The sequence below is a fragment of the Sus scrofa genome, chromosome 4 (assembly GCF_000003025.6).
Source record: "Sus scrofa isolate TJ Tabasco breed Duroc chromosome 4, Sscrofa11.1, whole genome shotgun sequence".
NCBI classification, from domain to species: domain Eukaryota; kingdom Metazoa; phylum Chordata; class Mammalia; order Artiodactyla; family Suidae; genus Sus; species Sus scrofa.
Genome location: NC_010446.5, coordinates 128,810,026 through 128,831,949, shown reverse-complemented (window position 1 = coordinate 128,831,949; position 21,924 = coordinate 128,810,026).

Genomic DNA, 21,924 nt, shown 5'->3' with positions numbered 1-21,924 from the left:
CAGCCACTCAGGATCCGAGCCGCGTTCGTGGCCTACACCACAGCTCAGGGCAACGCTGGCTCCCCGACCCACCACGTGAGGCCAGGGATCGAACCCCTGTCCTCACGGATACCGGTCGGGTTTGTTACCACTGAGCCACGATGGGAACTCCTGCACGTTGTCATCTTAAGTTCTGTGGTGACAGGAGTGAATCTTAACACAAGGTTTTAATTTTACACTCCGGGTTTTGTTCGATTAGGTGTAATTTTTCTGTTACCTTCTGGGATCATGATCAGACTTTTAAAAATTATTTATTTTATTGTTTTTTAAGTTAAGGTTCTCTTTTGATCAATAAAACTTTTTTTTTTTTTTGTTAAGAAATCCTCAAAATAATTTCAACATGCCTCGAGGGCGTGTGTTCTTGTAATAACATAGCATGACTAGGTGGTTCTTGGCATCTAGCCTGGCTCCGTGAGGCATGCTGTTATTACACACATCCTGGTGTATGTCTTATTACGTAATTGTTCTTCTCGTTCAGAGATGCTGCTGAAAGCAATTACCTAAGTCATATTCATTTCACGGGGATCTAAAGGGTGGAAGTAAAGATGAGCCAAACTCACAGGCACTGAGGTCCTACCTGTACCTTAGACATGGACCGTCCCATCTCTGGATGGGACACTGGGCTACGCTTCCCAAGCCTGAATTGGCCCCTTTGGCCTTCTTATCAACAGCCTGCTCCCTACCCCCAGCCAGCGAGCCACGGGGGCAGCACCTGTAATGTGTGGATTAAAATTTATGTTTGAAGTTTCTATACTGTTAAATTGAGGGATATAGGGTCATTCTCTGCCGAAACCCTACTCTATGTGTCCAGGAGTCTGACACATCCTAAGTACGTAAAATAAAGGCCACTAACTCCAGAAAGAAACGTGGGGGAGGACAAGGAGAATTGCTTGTGTTACACATGGCAGCTCCCAAGGTCAGAGCTGCCGAGAAAATACAAATGGGGCTTGCTGAGGGCCAGACTCTCCCAGAGCTTGTCTTTTTGGAATTAAACCCTCATTGATTTGCAGTGTTGTGCCAATTCCTGCTGTTCGGCATAGTGATCCGGTCCTGCATGTACACATTCTTTCTCTCATACTATCTTCCATCCGGGTCTACCCCGGGAGACGGGCTAGGGGTCCCTGTGCTGGACAGCAGGACCTCATTGCTTATCTATTCTCGATGTCGTAGTTCACATTCGCTAACCCCAAACTCTCCAGCTTCTACTGAAGGGTTTGGGCTCCGGGGTGGGGCTGTGAGGATGTGGGGCTTCTCCTGAGATGTGCCAGGGAGCCATGCAACAGGAGTCACTACTCATTTTCTTAGATGATTGACTTATTAATGAGAAGGCAACCTGCCTCTTTCCTCTTCTTCCAAAGCTCCTCAAATCCCAAGGGAGGTTCGGATGTCACTGAATTACTTGGCAGCTTCCTGTCAGGTTTGGAAAGAGCGGGCTGCCTTTCTGGATCATCAGGAGTCCCTAGACACCGGCGCCCTCGCTCGAGAATGCAGCCGAAGACACGCCCACCCATGCGCTTCTACCAGAGGGCACCCTGAGTCGTTTAAAAGAGAAATGAGGCAGCTTGGTAAGGCCGCACTCCCCAGATGCTTGGTCAGACGTGTCTGGATGTTGCTGGGAAGGTATTTTTAAGGGAAATGCACATCCAGGACAATAACCTTTGAGGGAAGCCACTTGCTCCCTGTGATGGTTAATTTCACGGGCCGCCCTGTGAGCAGGCCTCATCTGATGGGTTGAAAGCCTTAAGAGAAAGACAGACCTCCCTTGAGAAAAAGAGAACTCTGCCAGCAGATGGCCTTCAGACCTGCACGGCAGGGTCAACTCCTCCCTGGGTCTCTAGCCTGCTGGCCCATCCTGTAGAACGTGGGCTTGCTGGCCTCCATGACGGCATGAGCCAACTCCCAACGTCTGACGGAAGGAAGCGGGGGACGGCTGCATCTGGCATGGCAGCTGTGCTCCGAGGCTCTTTCCGCCCCCTCCCCACTCCAGCGAAGTCAGGGGGGAGACCACTCTGCCAAGTCAGAACTTGGAATCTTTGCCCTGAAACCCCAATCTTCTAACTCGAGAGTCAAAGCCCGCAGCATCACAAGGGCCCAGACAGAGGGAAGGAGGACCTGGGGACTTGGGGGCTCTGGGAAGAGACGCCCACAGCCTTTCTCAGGATCCGAGACGTCCGCGGGCCTGCCAGCACCCAGCGTCAGACTCGTTGGCTCAGCGAAGTGCCTTGGTGGGGTTCAAAGCCCTGTCACCAGCAGCAGCAGCAGCAGCAGCAGCAGCAGCAGCTCCCCACGCTGTGGCCTGGAGAGGCTGAAGACCACTTTTCAGCCTGATGTGATTTCTAACAGCTGAGATATTAACACACTGAAAAACGGGGTTTATAATGGAAATGCTGACAGACTATTAACTATAGCAGCCCTGCACTAATAAATGGAATGCCTGTCATAGTCCCTAGGTCATAAATATGCAAATACCAGACTGGGATCTGCTCCAAAGGAAGTCTCTATAATGTTAAGGGACCCTCCCGTACCGAGCCCCCCAGCCAGCCTGTTGCTCTGCTCTCGCGCCTTGGATGGAAAGCATCGGAAACTGGCACATGTAAAGGTGAAACTGCCACTAAACTCTGGGCTCGGGTTCCAGCTCCTTCACATTCACGCATTTTAGTGACGTTTTCATTTTTTTTCCCGGGGGTGGAAGCTGAGCGGGGGCAAAATCATCCCTGGTTTCTGCCCCCCCCTCCCGCCCCCCACATTATTTCCACATGTCCCAGGTCTGCCTGGCCAAAATTCATGGACCGCCTCAAGGACAAACAGGCCATCTATGCTGAATTATAAATTTGACTTTTATCCAGTTTTCCGCTTTTTGGACCAAATGGGCAGCACATCCAGTGACTTCATATTGAATAACCTAGATGTCATTTGTCCTCTGTCTTTGAGCACAGAGTAAAGAGTTGGATGGCTAGCAGTTTTGCAGATTTTTTTCCCCTTAATTATTTTAAGCTATTCAGCCTGGTATCCGAACTATTGATGTGGAGCCAAACTGCCAGCAGGGGAGAGAGAGCTGTCCAATCCAGGAGCTAAATGAGTCACCAAGAGGCAATCTGTTTTTCCCCTGCTGCTGGCGTTTCCTCCGCTGCCGCGGTCACACCAGAGCCGCAAGCCGGCCTCGTGGGTCTCTGGCCTCCGTCTCCACCCTGCGTGCTCTCCCGAGGCTGTGGAGTCTGCGGAGGCTGCGGAGGCTGCGGAGGCTGCGGATGCTGCGAGCCCACTGGCCGCGCAACCCAGAGCTCCATCACCTTGCAGATGACGATGGAGATGGCTCGGCCTGGCTAGTTTGCCTCCCCTGGCCCGCAGCAGGCATCTGGAGAGCCCGGCAGGACGCGGCAGCCACTGCGTTAGGGGATGTCCCCTGGCCTCGGCTTCCCGCACCCAGGGCCTGCACCTCTTCCAGCTCCTAAGGGGTCCAAAGGGGGTCCTTGGAAACAGAAGGCTTCAATTGGTCAGAGAAAAACGTAAAAAAGAGATGGATTGAAAGGGGGGTATGATTCTGCTGGGGAAGGTGGCGGGAGGCCCTACAGCGGCCCAAGGAGTGGTGGCCCTTTAAGCATGGGGAGAAAACTCAGGGTCTGAATAGTGTTATTACTATTGCTATTATTTTTCAGTTGAAACACTTCATTTCCAACAATATTTATGACAACGTCAAGTCCCTGAATTCTTCCTGGTAGGATCAGTATTTAATTACACAAAAATATGCTGCTAACTTAGGTAGGACTCCCCATAAGAGTAAGATGGCCAGTATTTCATGGCAAATGATTCAATGAGCTGACACAGCTCTACCCTGAACTTGCCATCAGGACAGACCTTGCGTGCAGGTGCCTTGAGGACTGTGGCTAATCGGAAGCGGTAGGAACCTTACCTCTTGGAGGCTTCCACCGCCAGGAGCCGTGTTCTCTGCAAATGTGGAGAAGAATTGATGCAGAATTCAGGAAAACAACCACATAACATTCTATTGTACTCAGAACTGCCCTGGGAGTGCTTGGGAATTTGGAGAATGCAGGATTCCTTGAGAAATAAAGCAAGAGACAGGAAGAGTCGAGAAAAGGATCAATTAACTGATTTACTGTCATTTTCAGATAAAACTGTCTGAGAAAAACCTCAAACCGGGCAGAGGGTTTGGTTTTGGTTTTGGTTTGTTTGCCTTTTTCATTATAAAGTCTCTGAGGAAGGAAAATCTTGTTCTCCATGGAGCAGTCAGTTCTATTTCCGACAAATCTCACTTTTTTACATATTTGTGTGGCTTTCTGGTCTCCCTTTTCTCAGCCTGGAAGACGACTGGGGCAGTTGAAGAGAAGAGTCAGATTTCTGAAACACAGAAAGATTCCTCACTGAAGCCAGGCTTGTCCTGGTGAGTCGCTTTTCTTTTCTTTTCCCTCTGCGGTCACACCTGTGATGGAGTCACCTGCTTCATGGAGGTTGTGCAGTGGGTTTCTGGATTCCAGGTCTTCCCAGGAAATTCTGGGAAAAGTGCCCCCACATATTAGTCACAAGTAATTAACTAAAAAATAAAGGCCCCTCTTTCTCTTCACATTTTGAACCGCAGATCGGCTAATACCAAGCATGAAACGCCAGTTTTCAGATCATTGGGACAAAGCATCTTCTGCAGGATGCCATAAAATGTTGCTCCAGATGAAACTCAGCTACAGTTACCCTGCTTTCCGAAAGCAGGCATCTCCCTGAAAAGAAATTTACATGAAAACAGTCCCATTGTTTGAGAACTTATGCAAATGCTCTGCAAAGGGGTTTGATGGTGATTTCAAAAATCAAATCTTCATCATGGCCTCAGAGATGGCCTGGGAAACTTGGTTACCTCTAAAGACTCCGCTGCTTTTTTTTTAACGTGTGCAATGTAGAGTTGTTTTAATGTTTTTTTTTTTCCCATGTGCTCCCAACTTCTTCCTGGGCTTCAAAGCCTTCTGTAATGAATGTCCTACAGAGCATCTAGTGCTTTTTGGCTTAACATTTATGAGCTTCACTCATTACTAGTTAAGAAAATGGAAGATAACAACCACAAAAACTGACACAGCTCCAAGTGTTTTGAACAACGTAAAATGTCTCTCCTGTGGGTGTAGCTTTTAGGGGCCACCTTGGGACCCCTAGCACTCGAGCAGCACAAGATGAAGCCCTAAGTGTCTCAAATTGTGCTGATCACCAGTCCACTCCCTGGCACCATAGGAATCTGAATGTAGCCATTTCCACGTGTTCCATCGATGGACCACCTGGACCGGGGACCTGATTTCCGTGGGAGGACAGGGAGGGGATGGGTGACCAATAGGGTGTTGGTCCAAGGGCTGTGACATTTCCCTTTGATTTTCCCTTTTTTTGAGTTCTTTTGCATTTACTACCTAGCGTCTGCCTGGCTTTAGTTCCTTCAGTTTCTTTTCGTCTTCTTTTCCTCCTAATTCGCTGTGGAAGATGATCAAAGTATGCAGTTTCTTCTACCCCAGAGGTTGCCTCATTCCTGCAGGCACAAAAGAGATTGGTTTTCAAGCACCCGTGTTTGAACACCAGGAATTCCTTTCATGATCATGCCAGACAACGTAGACTTTGGAATCAGACACTGTGGTTCCAGCTCTGCCATTTAGAGCCTTGACATTTTGGACAAGTCATTTTGACATTTTTAAGCTTCTGTTTCCTATTCGGTAAACAGAATCAGCATCACCCTATCTCATCTGTCAAAACAAACAAACAAAATTGGGCAAACCATCATTTATGTACTTTCAACTTATATATATCTGAGTATATATTTATTTTTTATACAGAAACCATTGTACTATATATTATGTAAATTGCAAAATACCCAAAAACAGAAATTAGGAGTTCCCACTGTAGCTCAGCAGGTTAAGAACCCTACATAGTATCCATGATGATTTGGGTTTGATCCTTGGCCCTGATCAGTGAGTTAAGGATCCGGTGTTGCCATGAGCTGTGGTATAGGTCACAGATGCAGATTGGATCTGGCATGGCTGTGGTTGCAGTATAGGCTGGCAGCTGCAACTCTGTTTTGATCTCTAGCCTGGGAACTTCCAGATGCCACAGGTGCAGCTGAAAAAAAAAAAAGAAAAAGAAAAGCAAAGAAAGGAAATTAAATAATAAAATTATAAAATAAAGAGAAATAAATGTTTAAATAATTCTTTTTGTCATGCACAACTCATGGGGTACATGACCCCACCATGGGGAAATGTAGTATACGTATCATGCTTAATGAAGCCACATCCTCCTGAAACCAACTTTCCCTGACTAACCTCTCTATCCAAAACTTACTCCCTTTCCCATCCCACCCATGTTCCCCTCAGGATTGAGGCATGTCAAAGAAAAGAGGGGATTGAAACCGAGCAGGAAACTGCATGGCCCCTTTGCATACAAAACCCCTCCAAGCCCCCCCATTTCTTGCTTGTAGAAAAAGGCTTTAGTCTTATAGGCCTGCCCTGAGTTCCAAAGAGCAAATTTGAGCAGTTACTAATTAGGGAAGTGAGAGAATGCAGAGACAAAGGAAATGCATTTAAACAAGATAGGCTGAACCACAGCTCATCAATAAAATAGAGTCCTAGCTCCTCCTCTGGGGATCTACTTAACAATCTACTGCATATCTTTGAACTGTCCTGCAGAAACCACCCCCCAACCAGGTGGAGGGTGGTAACTACATACTGATCACAAGCATGTAGACCCCAGGCTGGTTGGAACCAGAATGTTGATAATTAATTTCCCAAAACACCGTTACCTTGCCACCAAAGGATCACAAGAGAGTTAGGTACTCTGCAACCCTTACCCCCAAATTTGCCTTTAAAAACCCTTCCCTGAAAGCCTTAGGGGAGTTTGGGTCTTTTGAGCGCCAGCTGCCCATTCTCCTCGCTTGATACCCTGCAGATAAATGCTGTACTTTCCTTCACCACAACCCAGTGTCTGTAGGTTGGCTTTTCTGTGTGGCAGGTGAGTGAACCCAAGTTCAGTGTGGTCACCTTAGGATGCTGCCCAACATGAAGCAATACTCACTGCATGCTACATATTATTTATTTATTTATTTTGTCTAATAAAAGTCTGATTGAAATGAAGAACCTTTCCACCTCATATTAGCTGCTTTTCTGACATGACTTTGTTCTCCTGTAAGGATCAGAGAATGGCTGAGTTCTAAATCAGGCTCTTCCAATGGAGAAGTCTCCTTGCATAATCCTGGCCAGCATTTTCTTCTACTAAGAGAAGAATTAGACAACTACTTTTGATTGCACCTTATTTCCAAGAAAGACTGGTGGCTTCTCTCTTCAGATGGGGAGTGACAACTGCACAGTGGCTTCCTCTGGTGTGAGGCTGTGGTGGTGTTGCCTCCTTGATGAATGAAAACTGTCTCATAAGAAACTGTGCAAATGGGGAAGAGAATGGGGGAGGACAGATTCAAAATTGGAGGCAAACATGAAAGTCTTTGTCCTTTTCCTAATTATCCTTTCAGTGTAATCAGTACTGCCCTTGGTGCTACTTACCATGTATGGTAGGTAAGACACACTGATTTTGAATTTTATTGTCATGACCTTGAGTATGAAGCTAGAAATTGGTCTAAATACCCTTGGTATTGATGCTTCTAAGTTCACACTCATTTGTTATTCCTAAGCATTGTTGCTTACACTGAATATCTTCTGTGTTGGGCCCTGTGCCAGGCTCCATTTTGGGTATGAGTTTGTCTTTTTTTTTTGGCTGCCCCTTGGCATCAGGAGTTCCCAGGTCAAGGATCAGATCCGAACCATAGCTGCAACCCAAGCCACAGCTGCAGCAATGCCAGATCCTTAACCCACTAAGCCGGTCAGGCCTGGGGTTAAACCTACATCCCAGCACTTCTAAGACACTACTGATCCTGTTATACCACACCAGGAACTCTGAGTTTGCCTTTTGAGCAAAGACAAACAAGCCAAAGGAACTGATGGAGGTGAGCACACTAAAGAGCTCAGACTCCATTCAGGAACTTGGGATGTGCCGATGAGTGTGATATGAACCAAGTAGTAACTGACCTCACACTTTTAAAGTGTGAGCACCCATCTTTCTCCTTGGAAATTCTTCTATTACCTACAATGTAAAACTTTGACCAAAAAATCTTACAACACGATATTGAAAAAATCAAGGAATTAAAAGCAGAGTAGGAATTTGCATGCTTCTCAACAAAAGTACACAGTAAGTATTTTAACTCGGTTTTCATTATTCTGGATACACTGGGTATCCAGGCTTAGAGATTTCCTTTGTGTTCAGCCTTTTTTGGTTGGCTTTGCTCTTCTCGAGGCATAAAACCCTGATGTAGACAGTGGGTGGCGCACATGTGTGTGTGTGTGTTAGACATCCTGGGTTTCACCAATATCTGGCTCTCCTCTTATTTTCCACATGGGGAAGACCCCATTTCCTGGAACTTACAGGGACCAGTAACATCTGCTCTAGAAGTGGGATGGTGTCTGTTCTGAGACCCAGCATAGAAGGATACTGATGAGATCTCCTTGTCTCCTCTTTCTTCTGTGTGGAGACATGGCCAGGTGGTGTAACCACCTTCAACCTGGCCCCTGAGTCACCATAGGAGCAGAGCATCTTAATACTCTGTGATGAATATTAACTAGAACGAAAAAGATACACCTTTGTCTTGATAATCTATTGGAATTTCAGGGCTAATTTATTACCTCAGCAGAACCCATTCTATTCTCAGAGTTATGGGTTTTATGTTTTTGTTTTTCCTGGAAGAAGAGGGGATGTCTAGATCTTTCTCCAAAGATGTTCTATTCTGAGGCATTTCAAAGTATCAGGGTTTGAAGCTGTCAGGGACTGAAGCGAGAGCAGCTTTTGAAAGCATCCAGGAAAAGGACTCAAATATCTGGAATTAAAATAAATGTCTTCCTGGCCACGTTTGCACCATCAGAACCACAGAGTGATTCTTCAAGGGATTCCTCTATGGAATTTGAACTGTGACGAGACTTTTCCTTTATTAATAAAGAGGAACAAAGTCCAGATGTCCATTCAGGCTTTTAACCGTGAGGAATAAAGGGTGGTTTTTCATATGAGGTTTTTAAGATCTAAAAAATAGTTTGTATGATGAAAATCTCTAGGAATGATGACCATTCAGTTTTCTTAGAAAGAGGGAACCACAAATAGAAGCAAATAGAACTTGTCTTAAGCTGGTCCCAAGGGAAAAATAACGTTTGGGGCAAAAACTTCCACTACGAGTGTGTCAAGACACTCCTAGTATAGACTTTTCCTTCATAGAGCTAATGCGCCATCACACAAGGTGAAATCATCATTGCCAACTGCTAATTAAGAGACGTCATGGGATAAAGCCCCCAGGAGTGGAGGCTGTAAAAACACCCTGAGTTTGAAAGGTGGTGGCATTTCTCAGCCCCCAAAAGGCCAGGAGCCGTGGCAGCAAGGTAGGATCTGAGGCGGAATTTTGATCTGTGAGGCCCTTTTAAATGCACTTTTAAGGCTGCTTTCTCCCTAATCTTACACCCTCGACCTTTCAGTCTGATGGTCCTCAGTGGTATTAGACTAGATGATTAGTTACGACACAACTGTCTCCAGTAAATAGGTAATCATGTCATACACGGCCCTCAGCTTTTCCAGGCCATGTTCCTGTGACACAGGGAGGACACTCCGTCTGCTTGGAGTGGGGGTGTTTGACCCCTCCCGTGGGCAGAAGATGCACAGGGTCTCCCTGTTCTCCCACTGAGGTGGACGAATGAAGGGCAGTCAGGAAAATGCAAGTATCAGTGATCCATCTGATGTCTTCTTAAGTGGGTGCTGGCTGTGCTTCTGGTAGACAGCTGTAGACCTCAAAGACCAGGCATTCCTATTACATCCGTGTCCACGTCATAACCGCAGGAAGTACATCAACCAGCATCCTCTCTGCAACACGCGGGGTGTGATCAGCTCAAGGTAGGTACTCCCCAGCCTGTGGATGGGATGCTTGAGACAGGCTATAGTTCTGTTCTGCGGCCAAAAGCACACAGAGGGGACGTTTCAGTCTCTCTTGGTTTTGGCAAAGTTTGCCTTGACATGAAAGGGTGGGGACAGAGAGAGGAGGAAGATGAGGGGGAAAGACAGGACCTGGCATGTTTGGGTTCCTTAATATGTGCCAAGAACCGTGCCAGGCGTAGTACAGACGCAGACGCACTGAATCATCCCCACATGGAAATAAAGTTTGTATTATTCGTCCTCACTTTGCAGCTTAGGAACGGGAGGCTCAGAAAAGTTGAAGTTGCCCAAGATCAAACAAAGTAGTTGGACTGGGATTTGAACTTGGATCTGTTTGGCTTCAAAACACTAGTTCTTCCTATGTCCACATCATGGTCCTCTTACGATGCGCTTAGTGTGTGTGTGGGGGGGGTGCTCCACCTGTTATGGAGGGGACGGCAGGCAGGAACATCCATGTGTCAGTGATCCATGTGATGTCCTCCGAAGCGGGTGCTGGCTGTGTTTCTGGCAGCGCGCTGTGGAAACTCCGGAGATGTGCGCAGACGCTACTACAGACCCTCCAATTAGAGGTCAAGGCAAAGCAACACACTTTAAACCATCCCCGAATGGCGTCCTATGAATGGCAAATCTAAACGTCTACGACGGTGAGATTAGAATGGCCTGGTGTTGGTCACCGGAACCCAGGGACTGGGATCTTGTAGCGTAGCCAAGATTTGGGTAGAAAGGGCACGCCAGGCAGTCCCCGTCGTGGCACAGCAGAAATGAATCCGACCAGGAACCATGAGGCTGTGGGTTCCATCCCTGGCCTCGCTCAGTGGGTTAAGGATCTGGCATTGCCAGAGCTGTGGTGAGGGCCATAGATGCAGCTCGGATCCCGCGTTGCCGTGGCTGTAGAGTAGGCCGGCAGCTGTAGTGCCAATTAGAGCCCTAGCCTGGGAACCTCCATATGCCATCGGTGAGGACCTAAAAAAAGCAAAAAGAAAAAAAGAAAAAGGAAGGGCCCTCCAGGTACAAGGTAGGCCTGACTGGAACCAAGGCCTGGTGCTCCTGTGCAGAGGGGAGCGGAGCCCGGGCGGGGGGCTGATTGCCTCCCCCCCAACCCCTGCCTCCCTTCCGGTGAAAAGTGAGAATATGAAGTCTCGGAAGTCAGCAGCAGTGATGGCCTTTGGTTTGGGCACCTGACCTAAAGGCGGGGCGGGGGTGGGGTTTCTACCGCAGCAAATGTGGGACCCAGAAAAAGATCTCATTTCAGGGAATCCGAGCTACGTCTAGACAAGTTGACGATTTTAAAAATGAATAGCTATAGTGAGTTGAGGTGGATTTCAGGATTTGGACATGCACGTGGAAAGAGGCTGACAGTCACATAGGTTCAACATCTACCTGCTGGAGGCAGCGTCCCTACACGTCGGGGTGAACAACGGCCTCATAAACTCTCGCAGATTTACCGGGTCTGCCTGGAAGCCAGAGGCGGGATTTGGGGAGTGAAACGACCCCCGTGACTGGGTTCGCCCTGAGCTCTCCTAGGGCCTCGATGTGTGATTTCAGTCTCTGGTTGATCACATTAAATTCACTTTTGAAGCCTCTTGACTGATGCTTAGTGATTTGCAGGCCTTCTGACCAGCTTCCAGTGCGTCAACTCACCCTCGCTGCCTGGATCTGCTACCACCTCAGAGGGGGTGGAGCAGAGGAAGGCGCACACACACACACACACACACACACACACACACACACGTTCTTACAGCACCAGAGGATTCTGTGCACTTAACACACAGCCAAAACAATGGTTCGTGTTCTCATCACACCACACCACTCCTGCTGACAGGCAAAGACTATCAACCACATGACACTCGACAGTCCCAAGATCAGGAGCCAGGCCCAAAGCAGGACTCAGCCCTCTAGGCATTAGCTATCTCTCCTGGTCATGACAGCACTGTATTTATTTATTTATTGTGCGATCCCTGACAAATAACGTTACGTTACACGAGTTTTGGGTGTGTGACATCATGATTCGACATTTGTGTACGTCGTGAAATGATGAGCACCTGAGGCTAGTTGACCTCGGTCCCCTTCCGTAGTTGCCATTGTTTTTGTCTTGTGATGCGAGCTTCTAAGAGCTGCTCTTTTAGCAGTGTGCAAAAGTGCAATCCAGCGTTGTTGACTAGAGTGGCTGGGCTGTCCTTTCCCCCCCGGGCCGCCCTCCTTTGAACTCGGATAAACACACAGCCCCTCCCCACCAGCACCCCCAACACCTTGGTGGACCGAGTGCTCTGTATTTCGTAGGAGATGCCTGCAGATGTTGCAGTGCGTTTCCAAAAATAAACGCACACACCGTTCCCCTCGGATCGGGGCAGGACCAAGGAGAAACGCGGGTCCTCCTGGGGAACAGGATGCGCACCAGGACGGATCACGCCCGTTTCCACAAACGCCGCGCAGCCTCGTGGGCTCCGAATCCTACAGAGTCGACCTGGCATATTTACGGGGCTCAGCCCCACACTGGAGCCTCAGGACCACTTACGGTGTGGGGAGCAGGTTCCCATCCTGACAAATAGCATAATTAGGTGTAATGTCTGAGGTGCGGGTGTGAGCTGCGGCTTTGAACACTGCGTGAGCCTGTGGCAGCCCTTCTGCGTGGGGGCTGCCCAGGCTGCTCCTGAACCCAGGCGCCGCGGGGCCGCCCGCAGCTACAGCTCCGAGCCGGTTTATTGATATGGTCCTTGTTGGCCGTGCAGCCCGTGTGCACACAAACAACGTGATTCTTATCTCCCCGGAAAGTTTAATTCATTAGCAATTAAAAGCTGGTGCAGAAAGAGGGCCAGGCACGGGGAGCGTCGCCCTAGCACAGCGACCTGGGTCAAAGAGATTTGTGGGGCCAACTCTTAGCGACAACAGCCCCGTGATGCCTGCCAAACTGGTCTCATAAGCGTTTACTCAGGGAAGGCTGAGCCCGTGTAATTGAACGAGACCATGTCGCCAACAATCTCTTCAAAACACCCTGTTGAAACTTGCTGTCTTCAGCCTCTTGCCAGAGCCATTCGCACCTCCACCCCCGTCTGGCTGGTGTTTCGGGGCCTCCGGGCCGGTCGAGGCTGAGGAGGAGGAGAGGGCTCAGCTCAGGATGGGGAGCGGCTGGTGCCCCCCAATGAGGGGGGCGTCCCGAAGGCCGCGTTCTCTTCGGAACATCCACGGGCCGGGCCGTGTCCTTTGTCATCTCAAGCTCAGGGAACTCCAGAACCACGAGACTGGACGGTTCTATCAAAAAGTCAGGCTCAAGGCCGGGGGGGTCATGGTGCTGGAAACTGCGGGGTGGGGGGAGGGTGTATAGCCCTGTGTGTACTTTCTGCTCCGTTTTTCTATAAACCTAAAACAGCTCTAGGTCGTAAGTCGACTGTATGGGAGAGGTCACATCACCCATGGTTCTGGGGGTGAGAAGCCAGGAGTGATGGGAAAAGGCTTTGTCTTCCTCTCCGTAGGAGACAGCGGGAGGAAGCCCACGGATTTGGGGGCTCCACCCAGGACGGAGAATTGGAAGTAGACACACCCCTGCTGCGGGCTTTGGTGGCCCCAGGGCGGGGGTGGAAAGTGAGACTTTTCCCAGCGGAGAGGGGCCACTGGGCTCGGCCGCTTGAGCTCTGCCTGATCTTTGCAGCAAACAATAGGATGTGTCTGTTTGGTCCTGCACGGGTCCACGTGTGACTTGATGAAATGTGTTGCTTTTGCACGCTCAGCTTTATGTAGGTCAGCCTCAGTGCTGGAGAAAGCATTTGTACGAAAGACCATAAGCAGTTTTGGAAAGAGGATGGATCTGACATCAGAAGGTGACTATTGCCATAGCGTGTCTTCGGCGAAAGGGGTCTTCGGTTGTCCTCGGCTACCAACCCTTTCTGCCCCTCGGTGAGCAGGAAAGAGTTAAATAATAAGAGTTAAATAATAAAGCCCCAGCCCGGCTGGTCGTGGAAGTTTTAATCCCAGCTGCTGCCCCTGGGGGTGAGAGAAAGAGATATTTGATAGTCCGAAGCACAGCACAAATACAGGGTAAATTACTTCCATGTAATTGGGGAGATTATTTCAAGTAGATTGCAACGTGGAAATGGATTGCTTCTTTTCGAAACTGAGGGTGACTCGTGCATCTCCCATGGTGGCTTCAAGGTGGCACCGAGGACGGAGCAGCGCCTGGCTTTCAAGGGCAGCCACAGCTAGTTTATTTTATAAAGTAAAGGTACATGTCTTTGACCCTCACATTACTCAGATCTGTGCAGTAGTTCATAGGAACAGAAATATGGGCAGACCTAGAAATACAACCCACAGAAACATACCACCTTAAAATTCTGAACCCGGAGTCCTTACAGACAGAAAACAGAAAACCCTTTGCAATTAATATAATTGTCCTCATTCAAGGAAATGGTCAATTTGACCTGAAATGGTGTGGAAAAGCATGAGAGGAGAGCTGCGTGAGACAACTCGAAGAATTATTATAAAGTTTCTCATACAACGAGCCGGGTTTCCCAGCAACTCCCATGCTTGGGTTCGAGCACCCTTTCTTCAGCCCGGTGTGAATACGCTGCAATCCTGTGTCTGTCTAAGATCGTCTCCTCCTAATATTTGTTTTAAGTGTGCGGGCTCCAGAATGAGAGAAGCCTTGTTGAGACCCATGGCTCCCTCCATCTGTCACCTCTCTGACTTTGGGCAAATTGCCTGGCCTCTCCTAGCCTTTATTGTCTTGTTTGCAAATGGGGTAATAATAGTACTTACTTCACAGGCCAGATGTTGTGAGAAGCTGATGAGAAAATGCATGGAAAGCCTTTGTCACTTAGCGCTGTTTACGCCTACGATGATAATCCCCCGAAACACATTATGTCTCACAAGGCAGGATGCTTAGCTTCCTCACCACCGTTCTGTTTTTAAGTCCATTCAGTGTGTAGTGTTTGGAATCGAGCGACACGCTCCAGAGAGGGCCTGATAGGACAAAATAGACCATCATCTCCTTCATTCTAGGGTCTATACTTCTATTGATACAACCAATTAGAGTATTACATTTTCCTGTTTTTTTTTGGGGGGGGGTGTGGAGATGGCAGGCCATTCAAACTGCTCAGTAAACCCTCTGCTTCTCTGTTGTACTTTGGCAGTTTTGGGCCCTGGGGCTGGACCTTGCATTTATCTCACTACATGTGGTCTATTAAATGTTAGTTTTTCTTTCAACTTATGCAATACATTTGTTTATTTATTCATTCATTCGAGAAGGTTTCAAAAATATATCTATCATGGACCAGGCTCAGTGCCTTTTTTTTTTTTTTTTTTGCCATATTCTGAGATTTTAAAATTCATTGACATGTTGGTAGTGCACAATTCATACATCTTTCTACAAATTGTTGTGTAATGTGTTGGCTACAACAGGGCTAAGGACACAGCCCTATGAAATGTCTTTAGAAACTCCCCTTAAGGCTGATCAGTGGTTTAATCCTTATCAGTTCATCTTATTGTGATATCATTGGGTACAAATTATTTTTCAACTTGACCAGTGGGAAATCTTGCGACCTTCTCAGAATTCTTGTGCGAGTCAAGATTCACTAGGTCCATCTAGTCCCTGAATTCAGTATTCTTATCAAAATATGATTAATCTGATGTGATTTCAAAGTGAAATGAGTCTGGCTTGGTTTCTAAGTGGCTCAGAAGCCATATTTTCATAGCCCACTCTAAAATGTTGAAGGATTTAAATAACAACCAACATCGTGCCTAAACCACGACAGCTCTCTGTGTCAGAGGCTCGTCCCCAACAGGGAGTGGGCAGGATGCTGGGGAGAGGGCTGGGCAGAGGGGCAGGTGACCAGTCTGCCCTCCAGTCCAGCCGCCCCTTGAGGGTGGAGTGTTTGCTTTGTGTTTACTTAGCTTTTTATGCGCATTGTCCCCTTGGGCTCGGGGGTGGGCCTTCTGGTCTGTGTCGAGATTCCAATCACAGTGCCTGACACTGATCACGGTGATCCTTAATAGCTTTTTAAATTGACACCCACAAGGTTTATCTGTGAACCTAATGCCTGACCTATTACTGTTAGAGAGAAAAGATACTGCCCCCTTTCAGTCCAGGACATGGCAAATAGAGAAGCTGTCTGGAGGTCTCTGAGCACCCTGGAAAGGTTTACGGAGGCTTGGGAGCCATGCACCCTTACATTCTAGGAAGGTCCCAAATGATGAGCAGCAGAGCCTAAAGCGTGAGAGGTAGTGAAATGATTTTCTCAAAATATGGGGAAATTGATCATTTTTTCCTCATGTGTCTTTTCTGGGGTTTTGGAGAACGAGGGGAAAATTGCATGTTAAAAAATCCTTGTCCCATTCTGCCAAGACTTTCTCTTCCTTAAACTGGTTCAGGGTTGGAGATGGCTTCCGTGGAGCTCTTGAAGGCGAGCTGTCCCTGTCCACGTGTTTCCCTCCCGGGTCCAGCGCAACGCCGCGGCGAGGAGGAGCTCCAGAGACATTTGCCGGGTGAGTAAGTGCTATTTGTGAGAGCGCTTTGCAGCCTGTGAAACCAGGCACAAGGGGGAAGATGGTGAGGATGATGGTTTAGGAGGCTCAGAAGCTGAAGTGGAACCTTTGTCTTAAGGTCCTACACACTCTCACGCACGCACTCACACACTCACCCCCACACACCCACACACAAACATTCTCCTTTTGAATAATGCCCACTTTCTTTTTTCAATAGGAGAGGTATTGGGACACTGGGTGCTTTTTAAAATTGAAATTGAAATGTGCTTTTGCCCACTTTTTTTTTTTTTTCTTTTTTGGCCACCCGATATATGGAGTTCCTGGGCCAGGGGTCAGATCTGCGCTGCTGTTGGGACCTGCGCCACAGCTGTGGCACGCAGGCTCCTTTAACCCACTGTGCCGGGTGGGGCTCGAACCTGCGTCCCAATGCTCCAGAAACGCAGCCAGTCCTGGCGTGCCACAGCAGGAATGTCCCGGCCCGCTTTCTGTAACTGGCTGCTCCATTTGCTCTTCGGGCTTCTGTTGGCAACCACATATGTGTGAACTGAATATTTCCGTCCCCGGTGACCCTCCCACGCCCCCACCTCACCCATCTTTAGTCTCCCCTCCTGTCTTGATTTTACGACTATTAGACGGTCGGCTTTCAAGGATGCATTTTTAAGAATCTCTTTCTTTGAAAGCACTTGAACCAGAAGTCAAATGGCGTGACGCAAACAAATCATTTTTGATGAAGAAGTGAAACGTCTCAATAAGGACGAATAAGGAATCTAACCTACTGACCACACTTTGGTTATACTACATTGATTTCTGCAGAAATTACTGTAAAAGAGCGTGTGGCATACACTCTACTGTTCAGCTTCTTGGCAAAGACAGAAATAGCGTAAGATGCACAGTAACGTGTCACCCGGTTTTAGTTATCCCTCCTGATTCAGGCCTTTTCCTGGATTCCGGTGGGTCAGGGCGTCAGGGGAGAAGCTACAGGCTACACACGGCCTTGGCTACAGACTCCACTGTCACGATCTGGAGATGCAGCAGCTGAGTCCACCAGGTCAAGGGCAGGTGACAGTGACCACGGGAAAAAAAAAAGGAACAAAACAGTCTTGCTTCATCCTCAGTGACAGTGATTAGAGGGTGCAAGGACAAAATTCCCCAATTCCAAAGGTTCCCATAAATGTCTCAGTTTCTTACTCGGGGCTTCAGGAGCTTTAGAGCTACGTCCCAGCATTGGTTTTTCTTGTGTAAATTGGTAGGAGTGGGTGGTGGGTTGAGGTGTGTGTGTCTTCACAGCGCCCCCAGCCCCGCCGCAATTCTATCTGAGCTCGGGGTGCCCGGAGGAGCCCCTTACAAGACAAGACAGCTCTACACATGCCAGCTTCTCACAGTTCAGCAGGGACCTGATATGGTCACATGGTCACGGGGTGTAGCTCTCTTCCTTCCAGCCTTCCTAGATGCAGGGTTTAGGTCAGCCATCTGGAAGGAGAGAAGGATGGGGGCTTGTCTTGAGGCTGTTTTGCCCAGCAAGCACAAAATCTTTTCTTAGCTTGAATATTATTTTGACATATTTTGGAGGTGGGCAGATGGAGATAAGGGAGAGGATGCTAAGGAAACCCCAAGTCCCGCCGGTACTGCCCACCAGTGCCGGGCTTGGCAAATACCGCAAAGCCCCCACAGGCTCAAAGAAGGATGAGGTGCTTCTTCGGAGGATCTGAATTCATCCTCCAGGAAAGTGTTTTTCAGAGTGTTGTCTTACTGAACTAGACTATCAGGGATGGTGAGTGGGGACGTGGGGGGAGAATCTCCAGGAAAAGAGAGTTTGTACTTTTAATAAACATCTATGATAGAGCTTAACGCAGAGGAAAGTTTGGAATTACAATTTCTTCATTTTTCCACCTTCTTCAGTTTTTGGCTTTGATTGCCTCCTTAGAATCTTTTGGGAGATGCTTGCGTTGCTTGGATTATTTTTCCCGCTGTGTCTAGAAAGTTTGCCTCTTTCCAAATGAGTTGTGCTGCCAGAGAGGGTGCCTTGAAGCCTTTCACGTTGCATCTAAGAGGGATGCTACTTGCATTTAGAGCACACAGTATTGACAGTGACCTTGGGCAAGAAGAAAAACACAATGGCGACCATTGTAATATCATATATTTGAATAACGCGCTACAAGTCACAATTAAATTGAATTAAATGGCACAGTTGCACTTGTAAATTACACGATCATCTCAATTTTCACAACTTGCTGTGGGATAGGTAATATTCTTCCTATTTTACAGATGAGGAAATGGAGGTTTGAAGAAGATAAGGTCTTATGACGAATATCTAAGTCAGCTAAACAATAGATGGAAGAACTGAGCCTGGATGCAGGGTCTTCTGACAACGGGCCCATGGATGCTGACACGAGCCCCGATGGCCTCTGGAGTGGCTTTGGCGCAAGAGCACTGTAAACTGATCCTCAGAGCAGCCTGCTTGAGGTCAAACCACCTGAGTTCTGATCTTCGCAGTTTCGGTGGACAATTCTCCACTTAACTACCACGGACGTCCACCTGTTGAATGGTATTTCCTGTTGGGAAAGACCTTCTGAGCTGGTCTAGCTTTCCCCATCAGCGTTACCTGCTTCTGGAACAGCTCACGCCCTTACTTTATTTGCCATCATATGACTCCAGGGAAGGTATGAACATGAGGCTTCCCCAAACTCCTCTTCTCACATCTGATGATGCTGCACATACAGACACATCTATGCCTATACTTTCGAGATTTTTCTACTGCTTTATTTTGATCACCTTGACTCGATGTCATGAGCTCATGTCCCTTCATGAAGATCAGCAGATTGAAGAAGAGAAAGGGAACTTGGAGCCTGTGCTAGATTTTCCTGAGGACAGGTGCAGCCTCTGCTGTCCCTTCCGACAAGGACATGCTGTCAAGGGCGCAGCCCTAAGGACTACACTCCTCTCATCGTCACGTGACTCTTTCTTCACGTTGGGCTGAAAAGTTCAACCTTTATCTTCCACACATTGGTCCTTGCTTTGACCTCTGAAGCAGCACAGAGATCTTACCCTTTGTTTTGACGTGGGAGTTCGTCAAACACTGAGCCAGTCTCCACCAGTAGGTCTAGAGTTAGATGATTCCGAGTTTTATGGTCTGGATTGTATGCCCCCAAGTTCCCCTGTTCAAGCCTTGCCCCTAATACTTCAGAATGTGATAGCATCTGTAGATAGAGTCTTGAAAGAGATGATACGTTAAAATCAGGTTACTGGGATAGGTTCCATTCCAGTATGGCAGGTGTCTAGATAAGAAGAGGAAATTAGGGCACAGAAACGCACAGAAAGAAGACCGTGTGAAGACACGGGGAGAAGATGGCCACCTACATGCCAAGGAGAGAGCCCTCAGAAGAAACTAACCCTGCCAACATCTTGTCTCAGATGCCCAGCCTCCAGAACGGTGAGAAAATAAATGACTGTGGTACCTTGTTAGGGAGCCTGGGCCGACTAATGCAGGACTCGAATATACATGGGGTTGGAGCCAAGGAGCCAGGTCAGGTCTTCTAGGCAGATGTGCAGAGGGCGAGGGGAGAGGATGAGAGCAGGTGTCAGGAGAGGGCCTGGGAGCTGCCCTGTGAGAATGAGGGGCAGAGAGAAAGCAGCCACGGGAGGGAGAGCTCTTTGCTTCTTTTCTATTGCGTCCTGGACTCCACAGCCTTGTGTTCACTTTTGTCAAAATTGTAGCGTTTAAACACTCTCTCCTTTCCTCGCCCCATGCACCAAATTTAGACGGTGCGGATTAGAAACCTGAAAATTGGTCATCGCAACGTTCAAAGGTAGGGTTAAGGTGTTTGCATGAGCGTCATTGAGTTATGGCTCAATCTCAGATTTTACTAGGGAAGTTTTTCAAAGTACACTTTTCTTTTTTTGATACAGACTATGAAATTCAATTTCAGTGTAGATTTGTGACGGGTACGAAACTATATTTTGAAGACCCACAGATAAATAAACAAACAAACAAAATCCCCAACTCCGCATAACTTCCCAGATGCTTCTGCTGTGCCCACTGATTGAAATACATGAAAACAGACGAAAATAAAAGTGAATGTTTTCTACATGCCTGGAAACGATGCCAGAAGATTGGAGATTTCAGACTTCACAGAAAACCAAAAATTTCTCCCTTTGGGGGGAATGTTTTATGAATCGGTAAACACGGCCCAAGTTTCCTGTTCTTATTACCGTATTACTTTGAATGAGGATGTTGGAAAGGATAGTTGCCCTGGCAGCCTTTTGGGGGTTTCTGCGCCCCCTCCCAGCAGGTCCTTTCCTGTGTTTCAGGACCTCAGTCTGAAACGAGCTGCGACAGCTGAACACACTCAACCGTAGTGACCATCACATCCTTCTCTGTGACCTGGGACACAGCCTCTGTGTTCTCAAGGGCTCTATCGGCCGAGGATTAGGAACCACTCCTATGAATAAAGAACCGTCTCTCACGGGGAAGTGTGCTCTTCCTTCTTGTGGAAGAAAACTTACGACATTGAACTTGATGAGAGCCATCATGTTCACAAGCTCAAACCAAACAAGCCTTCTCCATCTCCCCTCCCACCTTTCCAGGTTCCAGTGTGCGGAGGGGCCGGCCCTGGAAAGAAGGCATCGTAGGCTTTAGACTGCAGCCAACCAGGACCAACCAGGTGATCAAATTCTGCATAAAAGCAATGCATGGTGCTGCTCTAGCTTAGGTTTCAAAGAAACTCCAAGGTGCTCTTTATCCATTTCTGGAATTTTTTAAACCACTGTTCCATTAATTTTGGAGACTGGGGAGACCAGAGGGTAAGCAGAACAGCTAGACTCTGCTAATTTAGTTCAGGTATTTAGGAATCCGGTACTAGGTTAATTAGAACTAATTACTATTAAGTTCTGCATAGGTAGGTAGAGCTGATTATACACTGTGCTTAAAACATCTCAGTGGGAAGCAGTGTGTGTGCGTGTGTTTGGGGGGGTCTCTGACCTGAAGTTTACCAAGCCTGTCTGATGGTGCTGACTTGACTGCTTCTGCCACACAAAGGAGGCTGAGGATATGCGCCTCTGCCCCAAGTTGTATTTTACCCAAGTGTCACGTCTCTGCCATTCCACCTGCGAGTCATTGCTTTGGCTTCCTTTGCTTCCCCTAAAATGAAAATTCTCTTGGTTTGTGCAACATGACTTGGCGCAGGCAAATGCATTAAGGGAATTATTAGCTTGGTTTTCCGGCGGCTCAAGGGAACTAGCGGAGTTGGAGGAGACTCGAATGCAGGGTTGCCGAGGAAGTGAGGGGCAGGGACCAGCTCAGGAGGAAGGGCCAGTGACACCCATCGTGTCCACGTGGGGATTTTGCATGGGGCTGGCTCCTCCCGCTCAGTGCTGCTTCAAACCAGAACAAACCACCTGTCCTCGGGAGCTTCCGCTGATTTTGCACTA